This window comes from Oncorhynchus gorbuscha, linkage group LG06, assembly GCF_021184085.1.
Source record: "Oncorhynchus gorbuscha isolate QuinsamMale2020 ecotype Even-year linkage group LG06, OgorEven_v1.0, whole genome shotgun sequence".
Lineage (NCBI taxonomy): Eukaryota > Metazoa > Chordata > Actinopteri > Salmoniformes > Salmonidae > Oncorhynchus > Oncorhynchus gorbuscha.
The window spans coordinates 4,036,091-4,061,703 of record NC_060178.1 but is presented as its reverse complement, the minus strand read 5'-3'; the positions used below and the strand labels follow the sequence as shown (position 1 = coordinate 4,061,703).

The following is a 25,613-nucleotide window of genomic DNA, read 5'->3' as shown; positions in this document are numbered from 1 at the left end:
TTGTTCTGAGTGATTGCAGTTGTGTTACATTTTAGAGCATACCCTTGAATCAAGTTATATGGCCAATATACCACGGCTAAGGGCTGTGTCCAGGCACTTGTCACGCTGAAGAACAACCCTTAGTCATGGTATATTGGCCATATACCATACACCCTCGTGCCTTATTGCTTAGTTAAAGTTTTAACTCATTTTAGAGCATGGCCTTATTCAATTGACCCACAACTGCCTTTAATACTACGTTTGAACCCAAAGTGAATTGATTTAGGCCTATATACATTTGAAAAGAGATTTGATTTAGGCCTATATACATTTGAAAAGAGATTTGATTTAGGCCTATATACGTTTGAAAAGAGATTTGATTTAGGCCTATATACATTTGAAAAGAGATTTGATTTAGGCCTATATACAGCAAGTAGCCTAGTGGTTAGAGTGTTGGGCCAGTAACTGAAAGTTTGCTAGATCGAATCTCTGAGCTGACAAAGAAAAAATCTGTCGTTCTACCCCTGAACAAGGCAGTTAATTACCCACTGTTCCTAGGCTGTCATTGTAAATAAGAATTTGTTCTTATCTGACTTACCTAGTTAAATTAAAAAATATATATATACAATTGAAAAGAGAACTGACTAAGGCCTATATACATTTGAATATACATCAATAGAAAAGTATATTTAATGTGCATTGTGAGGACCACCACACTGAAACACACACATGCCTTTGTAGATCTATTCCCTTTTTTCATCTAGTGGATCTATTTAGTGATGTATTCCCTTTCTTCATCTGGATCTATTTAGTGATCTATTCCCTTTCTTCATCTAGTGGATCTATTTAGTGATCTATTCCTTTTTTCATCTAGTGGATCTATTCCCTTTCTTCATCTAGTGGATCTATTTAGTGATGTATTCCCTTCATCGAGTGGATCTATTCCCTTCCTTCATCTAGTGGATCTATTTAGTGATGTATTCCCTTTCTTCATCTAGTGGATCTATTTAGTGATCTATTCCCTTCATCTAGTGGATCTATTTAGTGATCTATTCCTTTTTTCATCTAGTGGATCTATTTACTGATGTATTCCCTTTCTTCATCTAGTGGATCTATTTAGTGATGTATTCCCTTCATCTAGTGGATCTATTTAGTGATCTATTCCCTTCATCTAGTGGATCTATTTAGTGATGTATTCCCTTCATCTAGTGGATCTATTTAGTGATGTATTCCCTTCATCTAGTGGATCTATTTAGTGATCTATTCCCTTTCTTCATCTAGTGGATCTATTTAGTGATGTATTCCCTTCATTTAGTGATCTATTCCCTTTCTTCATCTAGTGGATCTATTTAGTGATTTATTCCCTTCATCTAGTGGATCTATTTAGTGATCTATTCCCTTTCTTCATCTAGTGGATCTATTTAGTGATGTATTCCCTTCATCTAGTGGATCTATTTAGTGATCTATTCCCTTTCTTCATCTAGTGGATCTATTTAGTGATCTATTCCCTTTCTTCATCTAGTGGATCTATTTAGTGATCTACTCCCTTCATCTAGTGGATCTATTTAGTGATCTATTCCCTTCATCTAGTGGATCTATTTAGTGAATTATTCCTTTTTTTCATCTAGTGGATCTATTCCCTTTCTTCATCTAGTGGATCTATTTAGTGATCTATTCCCTTCATCTAGTGGATCTATTTAGTGATCTATTCCTTTTTTTTCATCTAGTGGATCTATTTAGTGATCTATTCCCTTACTTCATCTATTGGATCTTTTTAGTGATCTATTCCCTTTCTTCATCTAGTGGATCTATTTAATGATCTATTCCCTTCATCTAGTGGATCTATTTAGTGATATATTCCCTTCATCTAGTGGATCTATTTAGTGATCTATTCCTTTTTTTCATCTAGTGGATCTATTCCCTTTCTTCATCTAGTGGATCTATTTAGTGATCTATTCCCTTCATATAGTGGATCTATTTAGTGATCTATTCCTTTTTTTCATCTAGTGGATCTATTTAGTGATCTATTCCCTTCATCTAGTGGATCTATTTAGTGATCTATTCTTTTTTTTCATCTAGTGGATCTATTTAGTGATCTATTCCCTTACTTCATCTAGTGGATCTATTTAGTGATCTATTCCCTTACTTCATCTAGTGGATCTATTTAGTGATCTATTCCCTTCATCTAGTGGATCTATTTAGTGATCTATTCCTTTTTTTCATCTAGTGGATCTATTTAGTGATCTATTCCTTTTTTCATCTAGTGGATCTATTTAGTGATCTATTCCCTTACTTCATCTAGTGGATCTATTTAGTGATCTATTCCCTTTCTTCATCTAGTGGATTTATTCCCTTTCTTCATCTAGTGGATCTATTCCCTTTCTTCATCTAGTGGATCTATTTAGTGATCTATTCCCTTTCTTCATCTAGTGGATCTATTTAGTGATCTATTCCTTTTCTTCATCTAGTGGATCTATTCCCTTTCTTCATCTAGTGGATCTATTTAGTGATCTATTCCCTTCCTTCATCTAGTGGAACTATTCCCTTCTTCATCTAGTGGATCTATTTAGTGATCTATTTTTTACTTCATCTAGTGGATTTATTCCCTTTCTTCATCTAGTGAATCTATTCCCTTTCTTCATCTAGTGGATCTATTTAGTGATCTATTCCCATCCTTCATCTAGTGAATCTATTCCCTTTCTTCATCTAGTGGATCTATTTAGTGATCTATTCCTATCCTTCATCTAGTGAATCTATTCCCTTTCTTCATCTAGTGGATCTATTTAGTGATCTATTCCCATCCTTCATCTAGTGAATCTATTCCCTTTCTTCATCTAGTGGATCTATTTAGTGATCTATTCCTGTTCTTCATCTAGTGAATCTATTCCCTCTCTACATCTAGTGGATCTATTTAGTGATCTATTCCTTTTCTTCATCTAGTGAATCTATTCCCTTTCTTCATCTAGTGGATCTATTTAGTGATCTATTCCCATCCTTCATCTAGTGCATCTATGCCCTTACTTCATCTAGTGGATCTATTTAGTGATCTATTCTCTTTCTTCCCAGAAGCTCACAACGCGCTACAACATTTCTCCTGTAAGATGCTGACTCCTCGACACTGCACTGGAACCTGCTCCTTCAAACCTCCTCTTCTACCACCTTAGTCCTTTCCCACAGTCCGCCGTGGAGCCCCGTCAGTCTGGAAAGCAAGACTACTACCACCCTAGTCCCTTCCCACAGTCCGCCATGGAGCCCCGTCAGTCTGGAAAGCAAGGATACTTCTACCCACAGGACTACCACCACCCGAAGACTACTATCGCCCCAAAGACTACTACCGTCCGTCAGTCTGGAAAGCAAGGATACTTCTACCCACAGGACTACCACCACCCGAAGACTACTATCGCCCCAAAGACTACTACCGCCCCCAAGACTACTACCACCCCCAAGACTACTACCGCCCCCAAGACTACTACCGCCCCCAAGACTACTACCGCCCACAAGACTACTACCACCCCCAAGACTACTACCGCCCCCAAGACTACTACCGCCCCCAAGACTACTACCGCCCCCAAGACTACTACCACCCCCAAGAATACTACCACCCCCAAGACTACTACCGCCCCCATGACTACTACCGCCCACAAGACTACTACCACCCCCAAGACTACTACCACCCCCAAGACTACTACCACCCCCAAGACTACTACCACCCGAAGACTACTACCACCCCAAAGACTACTACCACCCCCAAGACTACTACCACCCCCAAGACTACTACCACCCCCAAGACTACTACCACCCCCAAGACTACTACCACCCCAAAGACTACTACCACCCCCAAGACTACTACCACCCAAAGACTACTACCACCCCCAAGACTACTACCACCCCCAAGACTACTACCACCCCAAAGACTACTACCACCCCCAAGACTACTACCACCCAAAGACTACTACCGCCCCCGCCCACAAGACTACTACCACCCCCAAGACTACTACCACCCAAAGACTACTACCGCCCCCAAGACTACTACCACCCCCAAGACTACTACCACCCAAAGACTACTACCGCCCCCAAGACTACTACCACCCCCAAGACTACTACCACCCAAAGACTACTACCGCCCCGCCCACAAGACTACTACCACCCCCAAGACTACTACCACCCCCAAGACTACTACCGCCCCCAAGACTACTACCACCCCCAAGACTACTACCACCCCCAAGACTACTACCACCCCCAAGACTACTATTACCCCCAAGACTACTACCACCCCAAAGACTACTACCACCCCCAAGACTACTACCACCCCCAAGATTACTACCACCCCAAGACTACTACCACCCAAAGACTACTACCACCCCCAAGACTACTACCACCCCCAAGACTACTATTACCCCCAAGACTACTACCACCCCAAAGACTACTACCACCCCCAAGACTACTACCACCCCCAAGACTACTACCACCCCAAGACTACTACCACCCAAAGACTACTACCACCCCCAAGACTATTACCACCCCCAAGACTACTACCAACCCCAGGACTACTACCACCCCCAAGACTACTACCGCCCCCAAGACTACTACCGCCCCCAAGACTACTACCACCCCCAAGACTACTACCACCCCAAGACTACTACTGCCCGCAAGACTACTACCACCCCCAAGACTACTACCACCCCCAGGACTACTACCACCCCCAAGACTACTACCAACCCCAGGACTACTACCGCCCCCAAGACTACTACCGCCCCCAAGACTACTACCGCCCCCAAAGACTACTATCAACCCAGGACTACTACCACCCCTAAGACTACTACCACCCCCAAGACTACTACCGCCCCCAAGACTACTACCGCCCCCAAGACTACTACCACCCCCAAGACTACTACCACCCCCAAGACTACTACCACCCCCAAGACTACTATTACCCCCAAGACTACTACCACCCCCAAGACTACTACCACCCCCAAGACTACTACCACCCCCAAGACTACTACTGCCCACAAGACTACTACCACCCCCAAGACTACTACCACCCCCAAGACTACTACCACCCCCAAGACTACTACTGCCCACAAGACTACTACCACCCCCAAGACTACTACCACCCCCAAGACTACTACCACCCCCAAGACTACTACCAACCCCAGGACTACTACCACCCCCAAGACTACTACCGCACCCAAGACTACTACCACCCCCAAGACTACTACTGCCCACAAGACTACTACCGCCCACAAGACTACTACCACCCAAAGACTACTACCACCCCCAAGACTACTACCACCCAAAGACTACTACTGCCCACAAGACTACTACCACCCCCAAGACTACTACCACCCAAAGACTACTACTGCCCACAAGACTACTACCACCCAAAGACTACTACCGCCCACAAGACTACTACCACCCCCAAGAATACTACCACCCCCAAGACTACTACCACCCCCAAGACTACTACCGCCCCCAAGACTACTACCGCCCCCAAGACTACTACTGCCCACAAGACTACTACCACCCCCAAGACTACTACCACCCCAAGACTACTACCACCCCAAGACTACTACTGCCCACAAGACTACTACCCACCCCCAAGACTACTACCACCCCAAGACTACTACCACCCCAAAGACTACTACCACCCCCAAGACTACTACCACCCCCAAGACTACTACCACCCCAAAGACTACTACCACCCCCAAGACTACTACTGCCCACAAGACTACTACCACCCCCAAGAATACTACCACCCCCAAGACTACTACCACCCCCAAGACTACTACCACCCCAAAGACTACTACCACCCACAAGACTACCCACCCCCAAGAATACTACCACCCCCAAGACTACTACCACCCCCAAGACTACTACCACCCCAAAGACTACTACCACCCCCAAGACTACTACCACCCCAAAGACTACTACCACCCCCAAGACTACTACTGCCCACAAGACTACTACCACCCCCAAGAATACTACCACCCCAAAGACTACTACCACCCCCAAGACTACTACTGCCCACAAGACTACTACCACCCCCAAGACTACTACCACCCAAAGACTACTACCAAGACTACTACCACCCCCAAGAATACTACCACCCCAAGACTACTACCACCCAAAGACTACTACCGCCCCCAAGACTACTACTGCCCACAAGACTACTACCACCCCCAAGACTACTACCGCCCCCAAGACTACTACCGCCCCCAAGACTACTACTGCCCACAAGACTACTACCACCCCCAAGACTACTACCACCCCAAAGACTACTACCACCCCCAAGACTACTACTGCCCACAAGACTACTACCACCCCCAAGACTACTACCGCCCCCAAGACTACTACTGCCCACAAGACTACTACCACCCCCAAGACTACTACCGCCCCCAAGACTACTACCGCCCCCAAGACTACTACCACCCCCAAGACTACTACCGCCCCCAAGACTACTACCACCCCCAAGACTACTACTGCCCACAAGACTACTACCACCCCCAAGACTACTACTGCCCAAAGACTACTACCACCCCCAAGACTACTACCGCCCCCAAGACTACTACTGACAAGACTACTACCACCCCCAAGACTACTACCACCCCCAAGACTACTACCACCCCAAGACTACTACTGCCCACAAGACTACTACCACCCCCAAGACTACTACCGCCCCCAAGACTACTACTGCCCACAAGACTACTACCACCCCCAAGACTACTACCACCCCCAAGACTACTACCACCCCCAAGACTACTACCGCCCCCAAGACTACTACCACCCCCAAGACTACTACCGCCCCCAGGACTACTACCACCCCTAAGACTACTACCACCCCCAAGACTACTACCGCCCCAAAGACTACAGACCAACCTGAAGACTACAGCTGCCTAAATACGAAAGAGGAAGTGTCTGAGTTAGGGTAGCACATTTCCAGTGACTTTCCCCAAAATTCCAAGGTTCTCCAGTAATCCCGGTTGGATTATTCCTGGATTACCTGATTTCCTGGATTCCATCCTGATTCCATCAATCTTCCAAACGGGATCTCTGGAAATGCTGGGTATTTTGGGAAATAATTTTGCAACCCTTGTCTGAGTAATGATCTAGGATCAGCTTCGCATTTTAGATCAAGATACATAATATTATTATGAACATGGACTGACCTGATCCTAGATCAGCACTGCTACTCAGATGCTTTGTGACTTTTAATGACTGGACATGGACGGACCTGATCCTAGATCAGCACTGCTACTCAGATGCTTTGTGACTTTTAATGACTGGACATGGACGGACCTGATCCTAGATCAGCACTGCTACTCAGATGCTTTCTGACTTTTAATGACTGGACATGGACAGACCTGATCCTAGATCAGCATTGTCACTGGTCTGTAATTAACGATAACATATTGGGGGGCGTGTCAATTCAGACTCAATGTATAATTTATATAAAATTATAAAACACCACATCAAATACATTTTTATTTATACCATAACTTTTATTAAGCATTTATATATATATATATATATATTTAGAGGCAAAGTGCAATGAATCTGTATCCTGTGATAGTTGTTAGTCAAATGTCTTTATGGAAGTATTATGTTATTATTTGAATGTGCGTAGTTTACGTTTTGATTTCATTTCTTAACGTTGTTTATTCATTACCACGGTTTGCTCTTTGTTCATCCCACAACTTTCTATTCTCTCGATGTAATGCACTTTAAACTTTAAACCCCTAAATGACTTCAATGTGTAATAAAATACCTTGTTTGGGATTCTCACGCTGATATTTTCGTGAAATAATAACATAACACAATATCACGGATGTGTTATAACGATTGAACTTACACAAATGCACTGGTAATAGTGGGGCTATAGCTTGTCATAGTGGTGACATACTGGTAATAGTGGTGCTATAGCTTGTCATAGTGGTGACATACTGGTAATAGTGGTGCTATAGCTTGTCATAGTGGTGACATACTGGTAATAGTGGTGCTATAGCTTGTCATAGTGGTGACATACTGGTAATAGTGGTGCTATAGCTTGTCATAGTGGTGACAGACCGGTAATAGTGGACCTATAGCTTGTCATAGTGGTGACATACTGGTAATAGTGGTGCTATAGCTTGTCATAGTGGTGACAGACCGGTAATAGTGGACCTATAGCTTGTCATAGTGGAGACAGACTGGTAATAGTGGGGCTATTGATTGATATACAGACTACAGTCTATTGATTTATATATAGGCTACATACAGTTTATTGATTTATATATAGGCTACAGTCTATTGATTTATGTGGTGTGAGAACGCCATCTTCTGGTCAATTGTGAGAGCAAGACATTTCACTGTGGCCCGTTCCTGCTGACTATCAGGCAGTGTGGCTGTTACTGAGTAAATGAGTGAGTGAGTGATACATGGGCAGGGAAGATTAGGGCCGGAAGGGTGTGTATGTGTTGAGCACAGTGTTGAGAGAGAGAGAGAGAGAGAGAGAGAGAGAGAGAGAGAGAGAGAGAGAGAGAGAGAGAGAGAGAGAGAGAGAGAGAGAGAGAGAGAGAGAGAGAGAGAGAGAGAGAGAGAGAGACAGAGAGACAGAGAGAGAGAGAGAGAGAGAGAGAGAGAGAGAGAGAGAGAGAGAGAGAGAGAGAGAGAGAGAGAGAGAGAGAGAGAGAGAGAGAGAGAGAGAGAGAGAGAGAGAGAGAGAGAGAGAGAGAGACAGAGAGAGAGAGAGAGAGAGAGAGAGAGAGACAGACAGAGAGAGAGAGAGAGACAGAGAGAGAGACAGAGAGAGAGAGAGACAGAGGGAGACAGAGGAGAGAGAGAGACAGAGACAGAGAGAGACAGAGAGAGAGACAGAGAGAGAGAGAGAGAGAGAGAGAGAGAGAGAGAGAGAGAGAGAGAGAGAGAGAGAGAGAGAGAGAGAGAGAGAGAGAGAGAGAGAGAGAGAGAGAGAGAGAGAGAGAGAGAGAGAGAGAGAGAGAGAGAGAGAGAGACAGAGAGAGAGAGAGGGAGAGAGAGGGAGAGAGACAGAGACAGAGAGAGACAGAGAGAGAGAGAGAGAGAGAGACAGAGACAGAGAGAGAGAGAGACAGAGAGACAGAGAGACAGAGACAGAGAGAGAGAGAGAGAGAGAGAGAGAGAGAGAGGAGAGAGAGGGAGAGAGACAGAGACAGAGAGAGAGAGAGAGAGAGAGAGAGAGAGACAGAGACAGAGAGAGAGAGAGACAGAGAGACAGAGACAGAGAGAGAGACAGAGAGAGAGAGAGAGCGCTGCAGCAGGCAGTCATGATCATGACTTATTCAATGGACAGCCCCATTTTTTATTTTTACCAGGCAAGTCAGTTAAGAACAAATTCTTATTTTCAATGACGGCCTGGGAACACTGGGCTACCCTGCCGCCCCATCAAGTGGATCCTCCTGGATGATGTATTTTAGGAGCGTGTGGTAAGCAGCCTGAAACCTATTGCAGTAGCCATTGCACGGATTGTGGGAGACAATGTCATCCTGTCTGATGTTCAGACTCTGCTTACAGATGTAAGAGAAGTAATCAGTACTGCCCTGCCCACCTCACTGTTTCTCCAAGCAAACTGCAGTTCTGAAATCCTTCAAAAAGCGAAGACTTCTGCCTGAAGCCCAAGTATGCTGGCAAGATAACAGATAAATAACATTTAAAAAAGAGCATCCTGTCTGGTGCAGAGATCAACAAGGCCCACAGTGTCATCACTACCGTGTTTCGCCACCGTGGCCTGGATGAGGGCAAGGTTCTTGGCAGTCTGGCGAAGTACACTTCAGAGCAAGGGCTTTGGGATGGAGATGCAATATGGCAGTCGTGCCAACATATCTCATCAGCCACCTGGTGGAAGGGACTTTGTGGAACTGAGGCTCTTTCCCCTGTTGCCTCCATCATCATCCTCCAAATCCCACCGACATCAGCCGCCTCAGAGCGTAACTGGTCCTTGTTTGCCGCAACAGGCTGACCAATACAAGTTTTGAAAATTTGGTGGCCATCTGGAAATATTGTAGGCTTTTTGAGCCTGACAACGAGCCATCCTCAACAAGGTTGGAAAGTGACAGTGAAGATGAGGCCTCAGAGTCTGATGTTCAAGAGGTGGACATTGAGGAGGTCCAGGGAGAAGACATGGATGCCTGAGAGCAAGACAACCAAAGCTTTAGTTTGTAAACTATCATTTTACTGATGTAAGTTGAAAATATTTTTGGGGAGATGCTATGAATCATTCAATATTCCCTTTGGTTGTTCAGTGAAATGATCCATTGTGAAGAGTCAACTCATTTAATTAAAGTTACATTTGTAACTAAATAGTTTTTTTTCTTCTATTGGAAAGATTTAATCATTTGCAATTAAGAATTAAGAATGTGCACCACCCTATGAGACCCCGGTCACAGCCAGTTGCGACACAGCCTGGGATCAACCCGGGTCTGTAGTGACACCTCAAGCACTGCTATGCAGTGGCTGTAGACCCCTGCGCCACTCGGAAGGACCCTGGCATGTAAGGACAAGGTGACTTTTATCAATATATTCGCCTGTATTTACCCCTCCCCCTTCCCAAAAAATGAAACCCTAATCAGATGCTTTCACAAAGAACTACAAATGCCATGATGATCTGGACATGACTGTCGAATGGAGGCAAGGGTAAGAATCTCTGGATTAACTATCTAATGTTAGCTAAATGTAGTAACGAATAAATTGGCAACATTTCTTTAAAATGGACAATTCTGTGAACTGTCTTGTGCAAGTTTAAATTGACACTACTTGTTAATAAAGGTGTCAGCGAGAGATGACGCGCAAGGAGCATGCTGGGATTTGTAGTTTTGCATGACGTCTACTTTGCTCCCAATTAGCATTTTCGAATCTGAGAGTAAATAAGAGATGAATTTATTGATAAACGTCACCTTGTCTGAAGAGAGATTTACATGGTTATCAAAACGGCACGCCAGGGTAAGCCTACATGAAACATAGCCCTTGTGGGAAGTGTTTCTAAAATCCCCTACGGGTGAAGAAAATGTATGGTAGAAAAAAACGATTGAAAACAGTCAAGAGATAAATGGTTTCATTGGTAGTAAGACACCACCACTGTGGGGCTCTATTTGCTGTAGATTGTCATCTTCTGTATTAGATAAATGTGGCAAATCGTAGCTTGCTGCTAAAAAAACAAACAATTTTGGACTAGTTTTCAGTTATTTGTGGGCTGGTTTTGAGTGGTCATTGATATCTATACATGTGTTTGACCTGGAGGGGGCTGGCAACCCTGATCACGCATGCGCTAAAAGTTACAAGATGGCGGAGAGTGCGCAACTGAAGGTAAAGCGTATCCCGAAATAATAACACAAAAAAAACTAAAATAAAATGACGTATTTATGTAGTAAACTAATCTCCGCGGGTTACATATAGTTGAAATCGAATTTATTTTGATGATTTACTTGATTTGTTGTAGGGAATTAATTTAATTTGTGTACGAAAACGGTACAGTGGAAGTCGTAAGCTCATATTGTTATTGTTAGCTGATAGCTAACGTTATGTGGTGAATAGATTAGACTGGTAGTTATGTTGGTTAATAGATCAGACTGGTAGTTATGTGGTGAATAGATTAGACTGGTAGTTATGTTGGTTAATAGATTAGACTGGTAGTTATGTTGGTTAATAGATCAGACTGGTAGTTATGTTGGTGAATAGATCAGACTGGTAGTTATGTTGGTTAATAGATCAGACTGGTAGTTATGTTGGTTAATAGATCAGACTGGTAGTTATGTTGGTGAATAGATCAGACTGGTAGTTATGTTGGTTAATAGATCAGACTGGTAGTTATGTTGGTTAATAGATCAGACTGGTAGTTATGTTGGTTAATAGATCAGACTGGTAGTTATGTTGGTGAATAGATCAGACTGGTAGTTATGTGGTGAATAGATTAGACTGGTAGTTATGTGGTTAATAGATCAGACTGGTAGTTATGTTGGTTAATAGATCAGACTGGTAGTTATGTTGGTGAATAGATCAGACTGGTAGTTATGTTGGTTAATAGATCAGACTGGTAGTTATGTTGGTTAATAGATCAGACTGGTAGTTATGTTGGTTAATAGATCAGACTGGTAGTTATGTTGGTGAATAGATCAGACTGGTAGTTATGTTGGTTAATAGATCAGACTGGTAGTTATGTTGGTTAATAGATTAGACTGGTAGTTATGTTGGTTAATAGATCAGACTGGTAGTTATGTGGTGAATAGATTAGACTGGTAGTTATGTGGTTAATAGATCAGACTGGTAGTTATGTTAGTGAATAGATCAGACTGGTAGTTATGTTGGTTAATAGATCAGACTGGTGGTTATGTTGGTGAATAGATTAGACTGGTAGTTATGTTGGTGAATAAATCAGACTGGTAGTTATGTTGGTTAATAGATCAGACTGGTAGTTATGTGGTTAATAGATCAGACTGGTAGGGTTAATAGATCAGACTGGTAGTTATGTTGGTGAATAGATCAGACTGGTAGTTATGTTGGTGAATAGATCAGACTGGTAGTTATGTTGGTTAATAGATCAGACTGGTAGTTATGTTGGTTAATAGATCAGACTGGTAGTTATGTTGGTGAATAGATTAGACTGGTAGTTATGTTGGTGAATAAATCAGACTGGTAGTTATGTTGGTTAATAGATCAGACTGGTGGTTATGTGGTTAATAGATCAGACTGGTAGGGTTAATAGATCAGACTGGTAGTTATGTTGGTGAATAGATCAGACTGGTAGTTATGTTGGTGAATAGATCAGACTGGTAGTTATGTTGGTTAATAGATCAGACTGGTAGTTATGTTGGTTAATAGATCAGACTGGTAGTTATGTTGGTGAATAGATTAGACTGGTAGTTATGTTGGTGAATAAATCAGACTGGTAGTTATGTTGGTTAATAGATCAGACTGGTAGTTATGTGGTTAATAGATCAGACTGGTAGGGTTAATAGATCAGACTGGTAGTTATGTTGGTTAATAGATCAGACTGGTAGTTATGTTGGTTAATAGATCAGACTGGTAGTTATGTGGTGAATAGATTAGACTGGTAGTTATGTTGGTTAATAGATCAGACTGGTAGGGTTAATAGATCAGACTGGTAGTTATGTTGGTTAATAGATCAGACTGGTAGTTATGTTGGTTAATAGATCAGACTGGTAGTTATGTGGTTAATCGATCAGACTGGTAATTATGTTGGTTAATCGATCAGACTGGTAGTTATGTTGGTGAATAGATCAGACTGGTAGTTATGTTGGTTAATAGATCAGACTGGTAGTTATGTTGGTTAATAGATCAGACTGGTAGTTATGTTGGTTAATAGATCAGACTGGTAGTTATGTTGGTTAATAGATCAGACTGGTAGTTATGTTGGTGAATAGATCAGACTGGTAGTTATGTTGGTTAATAGATCAGACTGGTAGTTATGTTGGTTAATAGATCAGACTGGTAGTTATGTTGGTTAATAGATCAGACTGGTAGTTATGTGGTTAATAGATCAGACTGGTAGTTATGTTGGTGAATAGATTAGACTGGTAGTTATGTGGTTAATAGATCAGACTGGTAGTTATGTGGTTAATAGATCAGACTGGTAGGGTTAATAGATCAGACTGGTAGTTATGTTGGTTAATAGATCAGACTGGTAGTTATGTTGGTTAATAGATCAGACTGGTAGTTATGTGGTTAATCGATCAGACTGGTAATTATGTTGGTTAATCGATCAGACTGGTAGTTATGTTGGTGAATAGATCAGACTGGTAGTTATGTTGGTTAATAGATCAGACTGGTAGTTATGTTGGTTAATAGATCAGACTGGTAGTTATGTTGGTTAATAGATCAGACTGGTAGTTATGTTGGTTAATAGATCAGACTGGTAGTTATGTTGGTGAATAGATCAGACTGGTAGTTATGTTGGTTAATAGATCAGACTGGTAGTTATGTTGGTTAATAGATCAGACTGGTAGTTATGTTGGTTAATAGATCAGACTGGTAGTTATGTGGTTAATAGATCAGACTGGTAGTTATGTTGGTGAATAGATTAGACTGGTAGTTATGTGGTTAATAGATCAGACTGGTAGTTATGTGGTTAATAGATCAGACTGGTAGTTATGTGGTTAATAGATCAGACTGGTAGTTATGTTGGTTAATAGATCAGACTGGTAGTTATGTGGTGAATAGATTAGACTGGTAGTTATGTTGGTGAATAGATCAGACTGGTAGTTATGTTGGTTAATAGATCAGACTGGTAGTTATGTGGTTAATAGATCAGACTGGTAGTTATGTGGTGAATAGATTAGACTGGTAGTTATGTTGGTTAATAGATCAGACTGGTAGTTATGTGGTTAATAGATCAGACTGGTAGTTATGTGGTTAATAGATCAGACTGGTAGTTATGTTGGTTAATAGATCAGACTGGTAGTTATGTTGGTTAATAGATCAGACTGGTAGTTATGTTGGTTAATAGATCAGACTGGTAGTTATGTGGTTAATAGATCAGACTGGTAGTTATGTGGTTAATAGATCAGACTGGTAGTTATGTTGGTTAATAGATCAGACTGGTAGTTATGTTGGTTAATAGATCAGACTGGTAGTTATGTTGGTTAATAGATCAGACTGGTAGGGTTAATAGATCAGACTGGTAGTTATGTTGGTTAATAGATCAGACTGGTAGTTATGTTGGTTAATAGATCAGACTGGTAGGGTTAATAGATCAGACTGGTAGTTATGTTGGTTAATAGATCAGACTGGTAGTTATGTTGGTTAATAGATCAGACTGGTAGGGTTAATAGATCAGACTGGTAGTTATGTTGCTTAATAGATCAGACTGGTAGTTATGTTGGTTAATAGATCAGACTGGTAGTTATGTTGGTTAATAGATCAGACTGGTAGTTATGTGGTTAATAGATCAGACTGGTAGTTATGTTGGTTAATAGATCAGACTGGTAGTTATGTGGTTAATAGATCAGACTGGTAGTTATGTTGGTTAATAGATCAGACTGGTAGTTATGTTGGTGAATAGATCAGACTGGTAGTTATGTTGGTTAATAGATCAGACTGGTAGTTATGTTGGTGAATAGATCAGACTGGTAGTTATGTTGGTTAATAGATCAGACTGGTAGTTATGTTGGTTAATAGATCAGACTGGTAGTTATGTTGGTTAATAGATCAGACTGGTAGTTATGTTGGTTAATAGATCAGACTGGTAGTTATGTTGGTTAATAGATCAGACTGGTAGTTATGTTGGTTAATAGATCAGACTGGTAGTTATGTGGTGAATAGATTAGACTGGTAGTTATGTTGGTGAATAGATCAGACTGGTAGTTATGTTGGTTAATAGATCAGACTGGTAGTTATGTGGTTAATAGATCAGACTGGTAGTTATGTGGTGAATAGATTAGACTGGTAGTTATGTTGGTTAATAGATCAGACTGGTAGTTATGTGGTTAATAGATCAGACTGGTAGTTATGTGGTTAATAGATCAGACTGGTAGTTATGTTGGTTAATAGATCAGACTGGTAGTTATGTTGGTTAATAGATCAGACTGGTAGTTATGTTGGTTAATAGATCAGACTGGTAGTTATGTGGTTAATAGATCAGACTGGTAGTTATGTGGTTAATAGATCAGACTGGTAGTTATGTTGGTTAATAGATCAGACTGGTAGTTATGTTGGTTAATAGATCAGACTGGTAGTTATGTTGGTTAATAGATCAGACTGGTAGGGTTAATAGATCAGACTGGTAGTTATGTTGGTTAATAGATCAGACTGGTAGTTATGTTGGTTAATAGATCAGACTGGTAGGGTTAATAGATCAGACTGGTAGTTATGTTGGTTAATAGATCAGACTGGTAGTTATGTTGGTTAATAGATCAGACTGGTAGGGTTAATAGATCAGACTGGTAGTTATGTTGCTTAATAGATCAGACTGGTAGTTATGTTGGTTAATAGATCAGACTGGTAGTTATGTTGGTTAATAGATCAGACTGGTAGTTATGGTTAATAGATCAGACTGGTAGTTATGTTGGTTAATAGATCAGACTGGTAGTTATGTGGTTAATAGATCAGACTGGTAGTTATGTTGGTTAATAGATCAGACTGGTAGTTATGTTGGTGAATAGATCAGACTGGTAGTTATGTTGGTTAATAGATCAGACTGGTAGTTATGTTGGTGAATAGATCAGACTGGTAGTTATGTTGGTTAATAGATCAGACTGGTAGTTATGTTGGTTAATAGATCAGACTGGTAGTTATGTTGGTTAATAGATCAGACTGGTAGTTATGTTGGTTAATAGATCAGACTGGTAGTTATGTTGGTTAATAGATCAGACTGGTAGTTATGTGGTTAATAGATCAGACTGGTAGTTATGTGGTTAATAGATCAGACTGGTAGTTATGTTGGTTAATAGATCAGACTGGTAGTTATGTTGGTTAATAGATCAGACTGGTAGTTATGTTGGTGAATAGATCAGACTGGTAGTTATGTTGGTTAATAGATCAGACTGGTAGTTATGTTGGTTAATAGATCAGACTGGTAGTTATGTGGTTAATAGATCAGACTGGTAGTTATGTTGGTGAATAGATCAGACTGGTAGTTATGTTGGTGAATAGATCAGACTGGTAGTTATGTTGGTTAATAGATCAGACTGGTTGTTAATATATTACCAGAACCTTGTTATACTTACCAGAACCTTGTTATACTTACCAGAACCCTGTTATACTCACCAGAACCCTGTTATACTTGCCAGAACCTTGTTATACTTGCCAGAACCTTGTTATACTTACCAGAACCTTGTTATACTTACCAGAACCTTGTTATACTTGCCATAACCTTGTTATTCTTACCAGAACTGTGTTATACTTGCCAGAACCGTGTTATACTTACCAGAACCTTGTTGTACTTAACATAAAATTTTAATACTTACCAGAACCCTGTTTTACTTGCCAGAAACCTTGTTATACTTACCAGAACCCTATTATACTTGCCAGAACCTTGTTATACTTACCAGAAACCTTGTTATACTTACCAGAACCCTGTTATACTCACCAGAACCCTGTTATACTTGCCAGAACCTTGTTATACTTGCCAGAACCTTGTTATACTTATCAGAACCCTGTTATACTCACCATAACCTTGTTATACTTACCAGAACCCTTGTTATACTTGCCAGAACCTTGTTATACTTGCTAGAACCTTGTTATACTTGCCAGAACCTTGTTATACTTGCCAGAACCTTGTTATACTCACCAGAACCCTGTTATACTTACCAGAACCCGTGCTATACTCACCAGAACCTTGTTATACTTGCCAGAACCTTGTTATACTTGCCAGAACCTTGTTATACTTGCCAGAACCTTGTTATACTTACCAGATCCCTGTTATACTCACCAGAACCTTGTTATACTTACCAGAACCTGTTATACTCACCAGAACCTTGTTATACTTGCCAGAACCTTGTTATACTTGCCAGAACCTTGTTATACTTGCCAGAACCTTGTTATACTTACCAGATCCCTGTTATACTCACCAGAACCTTGTTATACTTGCCAGAACCTTGTTATACTTGCCAGAACCTTGTTATACTTGCCAGAACCTTGTTATACTCACCAGAACCTTGTTATACTTGCCAGAACCTTGTTATACTTGTCAGAACCTTGTTAGAACCTTGTTATACTTGCCAGAACCTTGTTATACTTGCCAGAACCTTGTTATACTTGCCAGAACAGTGTTATACTTGCTAGAACCTTGTTATACTTACCATAACCCTGTTATTCTTACCAGAACCTTGTTATACTTACCATAACCCTGTTATACTTGCCAGAACCTTGTTATTCTTGCCAGAACCTTGTTATTCTTGCCAGAACCTTGGTATACGCACCAGAACCCTGTTATACTCACCAGAACCCTGTTATACTTACCAGAACCCGTGCTATACTTACCAGAAACCTTGCTATACTAACCAGAACACTGTTATACTTACCAGAACCCTGTTATACTTACCAGAACATTGTTATACTAACCAGAACCTTGTTTTACTTTACAGAACATTTGAATATTTACCAGAACCCCATTTTACTTACCAGAACCCTGTAATACTCACCAGGACCCTGTTATACTTACCAGAACTCCCTAGAAAGGCCAGAACCTAGGAATAAACCTAGAGAGGAACCAGGCTCTGTGGGATGGCCAGTCCTCTTCTCGCTGTGCCGGTTGGAGATTATAAACCTAGAGAGGAACCAGGCTATGAGGGATGGCCAGTCCTCTTCTCGCTGTGCCGGGTGGAGATTATAACAGAACATGGCCAATATGTTCAAATGTTCATAAATGACCAGCAGGGTCAAATAATAATAATCACAGTAGTTGTCGAGGGTGCAGCAAGTCAGCACCTCATGAGTAAATGTCAGTTGGCTTGATGTATCAGTGTGATAAATGAAATTGGAGTACAGTTACCTAAATTAGCTAACTACAGTCTGACCGGGAGAATTAGCCTGGGCCAGACAGCCCTGAAGATTTGTAGCTAACTAGCTAGCTGATACCTTCCAGTTGAATTTGCTAATTTTCTCTCTCCCGCGTTTAGCAGTTGGCTAAGTGGCTAATAGCTGCTTAGCTAGCTAATTACGAGATTGACATTAAAAATATGGTTATTACAAGTGTGGGTGTGTCAAAAAAGGTAGCTAGCTATCACGGTTAGCCATTAGCAAGCTAATATTTAGCCAAAACATTTAGCAAACTATTATGCAGAATGTGCCCGTTTTGAAATTCTTTCTTTCTCTAAAGTCTAGGTTGAAGATAGGGCTTCTGATCCCTGTAATCCCACCCATCTGTAGTTCACCAGGGACTTCTCATCCTGTTTCCCTGTAATCCCACCCATCTGTAGTTCACCAGGGGCTTCTGATCCCTGTAATCCCACCCATCTGTAGTTCACCAGGGGCTTCTGATCCCTGTAATCCCACCCATCTGTAGTTCACCAGGGGCTTCTGATCCCTGTAATCCCACCCATCTGTAGTTCACCAGGGGCTTCTGATCCCTGTAATCCCACCCATCTGTAGTTCATCGTATGTGTGCTCAGGGCCTTACTATCCATAAAGCCAGAGTCTTCGAGGATAAGATACTGTTTTATTAACCCCTACTCTAAAATGCGTTATGTGTCTGGGCCCTGATCTCTGGAGTCTGGCCTGAATCCCCCTGATTCACAAACTGTCTCTGCTACTCTAAGATGCGTTATGGGTCTGGGCCCTGATCTCTGGAGTCTGGCCTGAATCCCCCTGATTCACAAACTGTCTCTGCTACTCTAAAGTGTCTAGTTAAAAGAGTAGTTCACTATTTTACAATTTGATGTTAGATGGTTCCTCAACCTGAAATGTAGTCTATGGGGCCAAGAGAAACTGAACCACAGATTTTGTTTTCTATAAACAGACATTAAACTTCAGGTAACTTTAGCCACTGCTTAATGAAAGCATAAATGGATGTGATGGGGAATTTTTTGTTGAAATCAACTCCATATTTGGTTCGATCTTTGCGTCAAGGTGACTTTGTCCATTTTTAAAACACGCCTCATCACATCTATGTTTTTAGCTAGCGGTGGCTAAAGTTAGCTTTATGGCTGTTCATTGGGGGCCAATCATCTATGTTTTTAGCTAGCGGTGGCTAAAGTTAGCTTTACGGCTGTTTATTGGGGGCCAATCAACAGTTGCTACATCTATGTTTTTAGCTAGCGGTGGTTAAGTTAGCTCAAGGTTAATGGCTGTTTATTGGGGGCCAATCAACAGTTGCTACATCTATGTTTTTAGCTAGCGGTGGCTAAAGTTAGCTTTATGGCTGTTTATGGGGGGCCAATCAACAGTTGCTACATCTATGTTTTTAGCTAGCGGTGGCTAAAGTTAGCTCAAGGTTAATGGCTGTTTATGGGGGGCCAATCAACAGTTGCTATATCTATGTTTTTATCTGCCGGTAGCTAAAGTTAGCTCAAGGTTAATGGCTGGCCAATCAGTAGTTGCTATGTCTATTTTTGGACTTAGTAACTATGAACCCATTTGATTCCCAAACGGAATCTGTTATGGATATATTTTATTTTATATTTTCTGCAGAAAGCTTCTTCTTTTCTTTTGTGACTCTTTATTTTTTAAATTTATTTAACGAGGCGGTTAAGAACAAATTCTTATTTTCAATTTGTACCTCGTCACCTTGGGGATTTGAACTTGCAACCTTTCGGCTGCTAGTCCAACGCTCTAACCTACGCTGCCCCCCCCCCCCCCCCCCGACTCCAGTGTAGTAACTTTATTTCATACAATTTGGGAACATGGGTTTTATGTAAATAAATGCTTAATCCTTATTATTGTTTAGAGTATTAGATCCCAATGAATCTACGGTTATCTTTTCTTCCATTCATCATTAACTATCTGATTCAAATACAAAGTGTTAGAGTTGGTCAGGGTGGGGCTGACTGATTTGCTTTTTAGTGCCCAATGCAATTATACTTTGCAATCAACAACATTTAAAACATAATAATATGAGGCTCCTTCTACGCTGTCTAAGTAGCATCCTGTCCTGACTAGCTGTCTACCAGTCCTCTGAGGTAGTAGGGAGGAACCCATAGCATCCTGTCCTGACTGTTTACCACTGAGGAATGCAGAGCCATTGAAGAGGATCAACAGCCTGATCAACTCTATTTGAAGGAAATGTTTCGTGCTACCATGAGGCAAATGGTCACATCAAGTCCCGGCCAAGGATATTCAGAGACCACTCCTGCGTTGTCTTGGCTTTGTGCTTAGTGTCGTTGTCCTGTTGGAAATGTGAACTTTCACCACAGTCTGAGGTCCTGAGTGCTCTTGAGCAGGTTTTCCTCAAGCGTCTTATTTCTTCCATCACATGTACAGCTAATTCTCAACATCTTGCACACTAATGAGATGCTATTGAGCCCACACTAGTACACTGTCTGAGCCAAGGACTACATGCTTTCTGGTAAGTTTTGATTACAATACTGGGTGGGGGTGAATATATTATGACATACATTTTTTTTTTTTTTTTTTTTGTTAACTAGTAAATAGTAGCCTACAGCAAAGTGTGTTTAAATCATTTCTAACTTGTTAACAATTTCTGTTAGTTAGCAAAAAAACTACCAGGAGGGGTTGTAGCTTGCTTGAGCCTGCTAGCTGAGGAGTGTGAGACGGTATAACAGACACACCGGTGTCTACATTGCAGATGAGCTGAATGACCTTGGACCACAGAAGGTATTTGCACTGGTAACAGACAATGCTGTGAACATGAAGGCTGCCTGGTTTAACGTGGGAGGAGTCCTACCCTCACATCACACCCATTGGCTGTGCTGCTCATGCATTGAATCTGCTCCTCAAGGACACCATGGCACTGAAAACAATAGATAGAATCTACGAGAGAGCCAAGGGAATAGTTAGGTAGGTGAAGGGTCATAAAGTTATAGCAGCAATCTACCTCACCATTCAAAGTGAGAAGAATAAGAGCACCACATTGAAGCTGCCCAGCAACACCCATTGGGGTGGTGTTGTCATCGTGTTTGACAGTCTCCAGGACGGGAAGGAGTCTCTCCAAGAAATTACCATATCACAGTCTGCCAGTATGGACAGCCCCATCAAGAGGATCCTCCAGGATGATGTATTTTGGGAGAGAGTGGTAAGCAGCCTGAAACCTATAGCAGTAGCCATTGCACAGATTGTGGGAGACTACCGTGTCTCTGTGAAGCGTCATCATGTCCAGGGAGAAGACATGGAAGTCTGAGAGGAAGACAACCAAAGCTTTAGTTTCTAAACTTCTCCTCAGAGGTAGCGGTCCTCATGAGAGCCAGTTAACTCTAATGAACTTATCCTCTGCAGCAGAGGTAACTCTGGGTCTTCCATTCCTGTGGCGGTCCTCATGAGAGCCAGTTTCATCATAGCGCTTGGTAGTTTTTGCGACTGCACTTGAAGGAACTTTCAAATTTCTTGAAACGTTACGTATTGACTGACCTTCATGTCTTAAAGTAATGATGGACTGTCATTTCTCTTTGCTTATTTGAGCTGTTCTTGACATAATATGGACTTGGTCTTTTACCAAATAGGGCTATCTTCTGTATACCACCCCTACCTTGTCACAACACAACTGATTGGCTCAAACGCAATAAGAAGGAAAGAAATTCCACAAATCCTAACAAGACGCATTTTAATTGAAATGCATTCCAGGTGACTACCTCATGAAGCTGGTTGAGAGAATGCCATGAATATGGAAAGCCGTCGTCAATGCATAATGTGGCTACTTTGAAGAATATAAATTATATTTTGATTTAACACTTTTATTTGTTGTTGTTTACTACATGATGTGTGTTATTTCATAGTTTTGATGTCTTCACTATTATTCAACAATGTAGATAATAGTAAAAATAAAGAAAAACCCTTGAATGAGTAGGTGTCAACTTTTGATTGGTACTGTGTGTATATGGATGGATGGGAATGATGTAGACATTCTATTTAAATAGTTATTTGCATTGTGGAGTCTTTTTGTTTAGACATGTAGCTAGCTAGCTAAACATTGAACCATCATCTCAACTCATAATGTTTCTACCCCGCATGAATCTGCAGGTAGCTAACATTGTGGAGTCTTTTGTTTAACATGTAGCGGGTTCAATGTTAGCTAATCTGCTAACCAACCGGGTTCAATGTTAGCTATAACTAGCAATGCAAATTGCTCTCAGATACGAATAATTTTCCTACACAGATCGTACACGGAACGTTAGCAAGCCGGCCGGCTAACTTTAGCTAGCTAGCTAACAGTACACTAACTTGAAATGAAAACGACTTTCTGACAAAAATTAGAAACGTGTAATTTCTGAAAATGTAGCTAGCTAGACTCTCATCCTTGTATACTTGGGTGGACACTTCTCCCTCTGTCAGGTTGCCCTTAAGTTTGAAGATGTAATCCGGAGGTTTTACACAACAGCCTTCTGTGTGTTTGCTTTTCGACACTGTCTGCATATTTGCAATCAAACGCCAGAACCTTCTCCATCTCCTTAGCAATCATACTCAAGTCCCAGAAGGCATTTCTGTCCCAGAAGGCATTTCTGTCCCAGAAGGCATTTCATATGGCTCTCCTGTGACACGCAACAGTTTTTCTGAAATGAGTCACATATCTATGAAGAATACGTGTATATAATAGTATATGTACAGCAATAGTTATATGGTATGAACCATGACTAGAATACAGTATATACATATGAAGTGGACAGTAGTAGTTATATAGGACAGGCCTTGACTAGAATACAGTATATACATATGAAGTGGACAGTAGTAGTTAAATAGGACAGGCCTTGACTAGAATACAGTATATACATATGAAGTGGACAGTAGTAGTTAAATAGGACAGGCCTTGACTAGAATACAGTATATACATATGTAGTGGGTGAAATATGATGTAAATTAATTTTAGTTATTCTACCTGTGTATCATATTATCCTCCATGTTTATAGTATACTGTGAAGTAATAATGCTGATTTTTAATTACATTTTTGTTGTCTTTCCTTCCTCCCAAAGCAAATGGTGATGAGCCTTCGTGTTTCAGAGCTACAAGTGTTACTAGGCTACGCAGGACGCAACAAACACGGCCGCAAACATCAACTGTTGACCAAAGCCCTGCACCTCCTTAAGGCCGGCTGCAGCCCCGCTGTCCAGATGAAGGTGAAGGAGCTGTACAGGCGCCGCTTCCCCGCCAAGATGCTGTCTCCGGTGGATCTGGCCCTACCCAGTGTCCACTCCACCTCCAGCCTGCCCGGAGGCCTCACCTCGCTGGGGTTCGACAGCCACGGATCCCCCTCGCCTGGCTCTCTGCTGGTGCCCAAACAGGAGCTGGGCCTTCACCCCGTACACCCTGACGTGAAGCTCCAGAGGCTGCCCTTCTACGACATGTTGGATGAGCTCATCAAACCCACCAGCCTGGGTAAGTGGTGCTTAGATTTACACACACCGTGTGCACAAAACATTTAAGAACACCTTCCTAATTTTGATTTGCACACTGTTTGCTCTCAGAACAGCTTCAATTATTCGTCAGGACTATGGGACTCTACGAGGTGTCGAAAGCGTTCCACAGGGATGCTGGCCCGTGTTGACTCCAATGCTTCCACAGGGATGCTGGCCCGTGTTGACTCCAATGATTCCACAGGGATGCTGGCCCATGTAGATTCCAATGCTTCCACAGGGATGCTGGCCCATGTTGATTCCAATGCTTCCACAGGGATGCTGGCCCATGTTGATTCCAATGCTTCCACAGGGATGCTGGCCCCATGTTGACTCTACAAGGTGTCGAAAGCGTTCCACTGGGATGCTGGCCCGTGTTGACTCCAATGCTTCCACAGGGATGCTGGCCCATGTTGACTCCAATGCTTCCACAGGGATGCTGGACCATGTTGACTCTACAAGTTGTCGAAAGCGTTCCACAGGGATGCTGGCCCTTGTTGACTCTACAAGGTGTCGAAAGCGTTCCACAGGGATGCTGGCCCTTGTTGTGACTCTACAAGGTGTCGAAAGCATTCCACAGGGATGCTGGCCCATGTTGACTCTACAAGGTGTCGAAAGCATTCCACAGGCATGCTGGCCCATGTTGACTCTACGAGGTGTTGAAAGCCTTCCACAGGGATGCTGGTTCATGTTGACTCTACGAGGTGTCGAAAGCATTCCACAGGGATGCTGGCCCATGTTGACTCTACAAGGTGTCGAAAGCATTCCACAGGGATGCTGGTTCATGTTGACTCTACGAGGTGTTGAAAGCCTTCCACAGGGATGCTGGTTCATGTTGACTCTACGAGGTGTTGAAAGCGTTCCACAGGGATGCTGGCCCATGTTGACTCTACAAGGTGTTGAAAGCGTTCCACAGGGATGCTGGCCCATGTTGACTCTACAAGGTGTTGAAAGCCTTCCACAGGGATGCTGGCCCATGTTGACTCAATCCTTCCACAGGGATGCTGGCCCCATGTTGACTCTACGAGGTGTTGAAAGCGTTCCACAGGGATGCTGGCCCATGTTGACTCTACAAGGTGTTGAAAGCCTTCCACAGGGATGCTGGTTCATGTTGACTCTGATGCTTCCCACAGGGATGCTGGTCCATGTTGACTCTGATGCTTCCCACAGGGATGCTGGTCCATGTTGACTCTTATGCTTCCCACAGGGATGCTGGTCCATGTTGACTCCAAATCCTTCCACAGGGATGCTGGTCCATGTTGACTCTGATGCTTCCCACAGGGATGCTGGTCCATGTTGACTCCTATGCTTCCACAGGGATGCTGGCCCCATGTTGACTCTACAAGGTGTTGAAAGCCTTCCACAGGTATGCTGGTCCATGTTGACTCCAATGCTTCCCCACAGGGATGCTGGCCCCATGTTGACTCTAGAAGGTGTTGAAAGCCTTCCACAGGGATGCTGGTCCATGTTGACTCCAATGCTTCCCCACAGGGATGCTGGCCCCATGTTGACTCTACAAGGTGTTGAAAGCCTTCCACAGGGATGCTGGTCCATGTTAACTCCAATGCTTCCACGGGGATGCTGGCCCCATGTTGACTCTACAAGGTGTTGAAAGCCTTCCACAGGGATGCTGGTCCATGTTGACTCCAATGCTTCCACAGGGATGCTGG

The 25,613-nt window shown here is 42.3% G+C and overlaps 1 pseudogene; it reads left to right on the top strand.

Annotated features, from left to right (window-relative positions):
* The first annotated feature begins 10,819 nt into the window (after window positions 1-10,819).
* The window catches only part of LOC124036970, a 55,892-nt pseudogene continuing 41,098 nt past the window's right edge, over window positions 10,820-25,613 (top strand).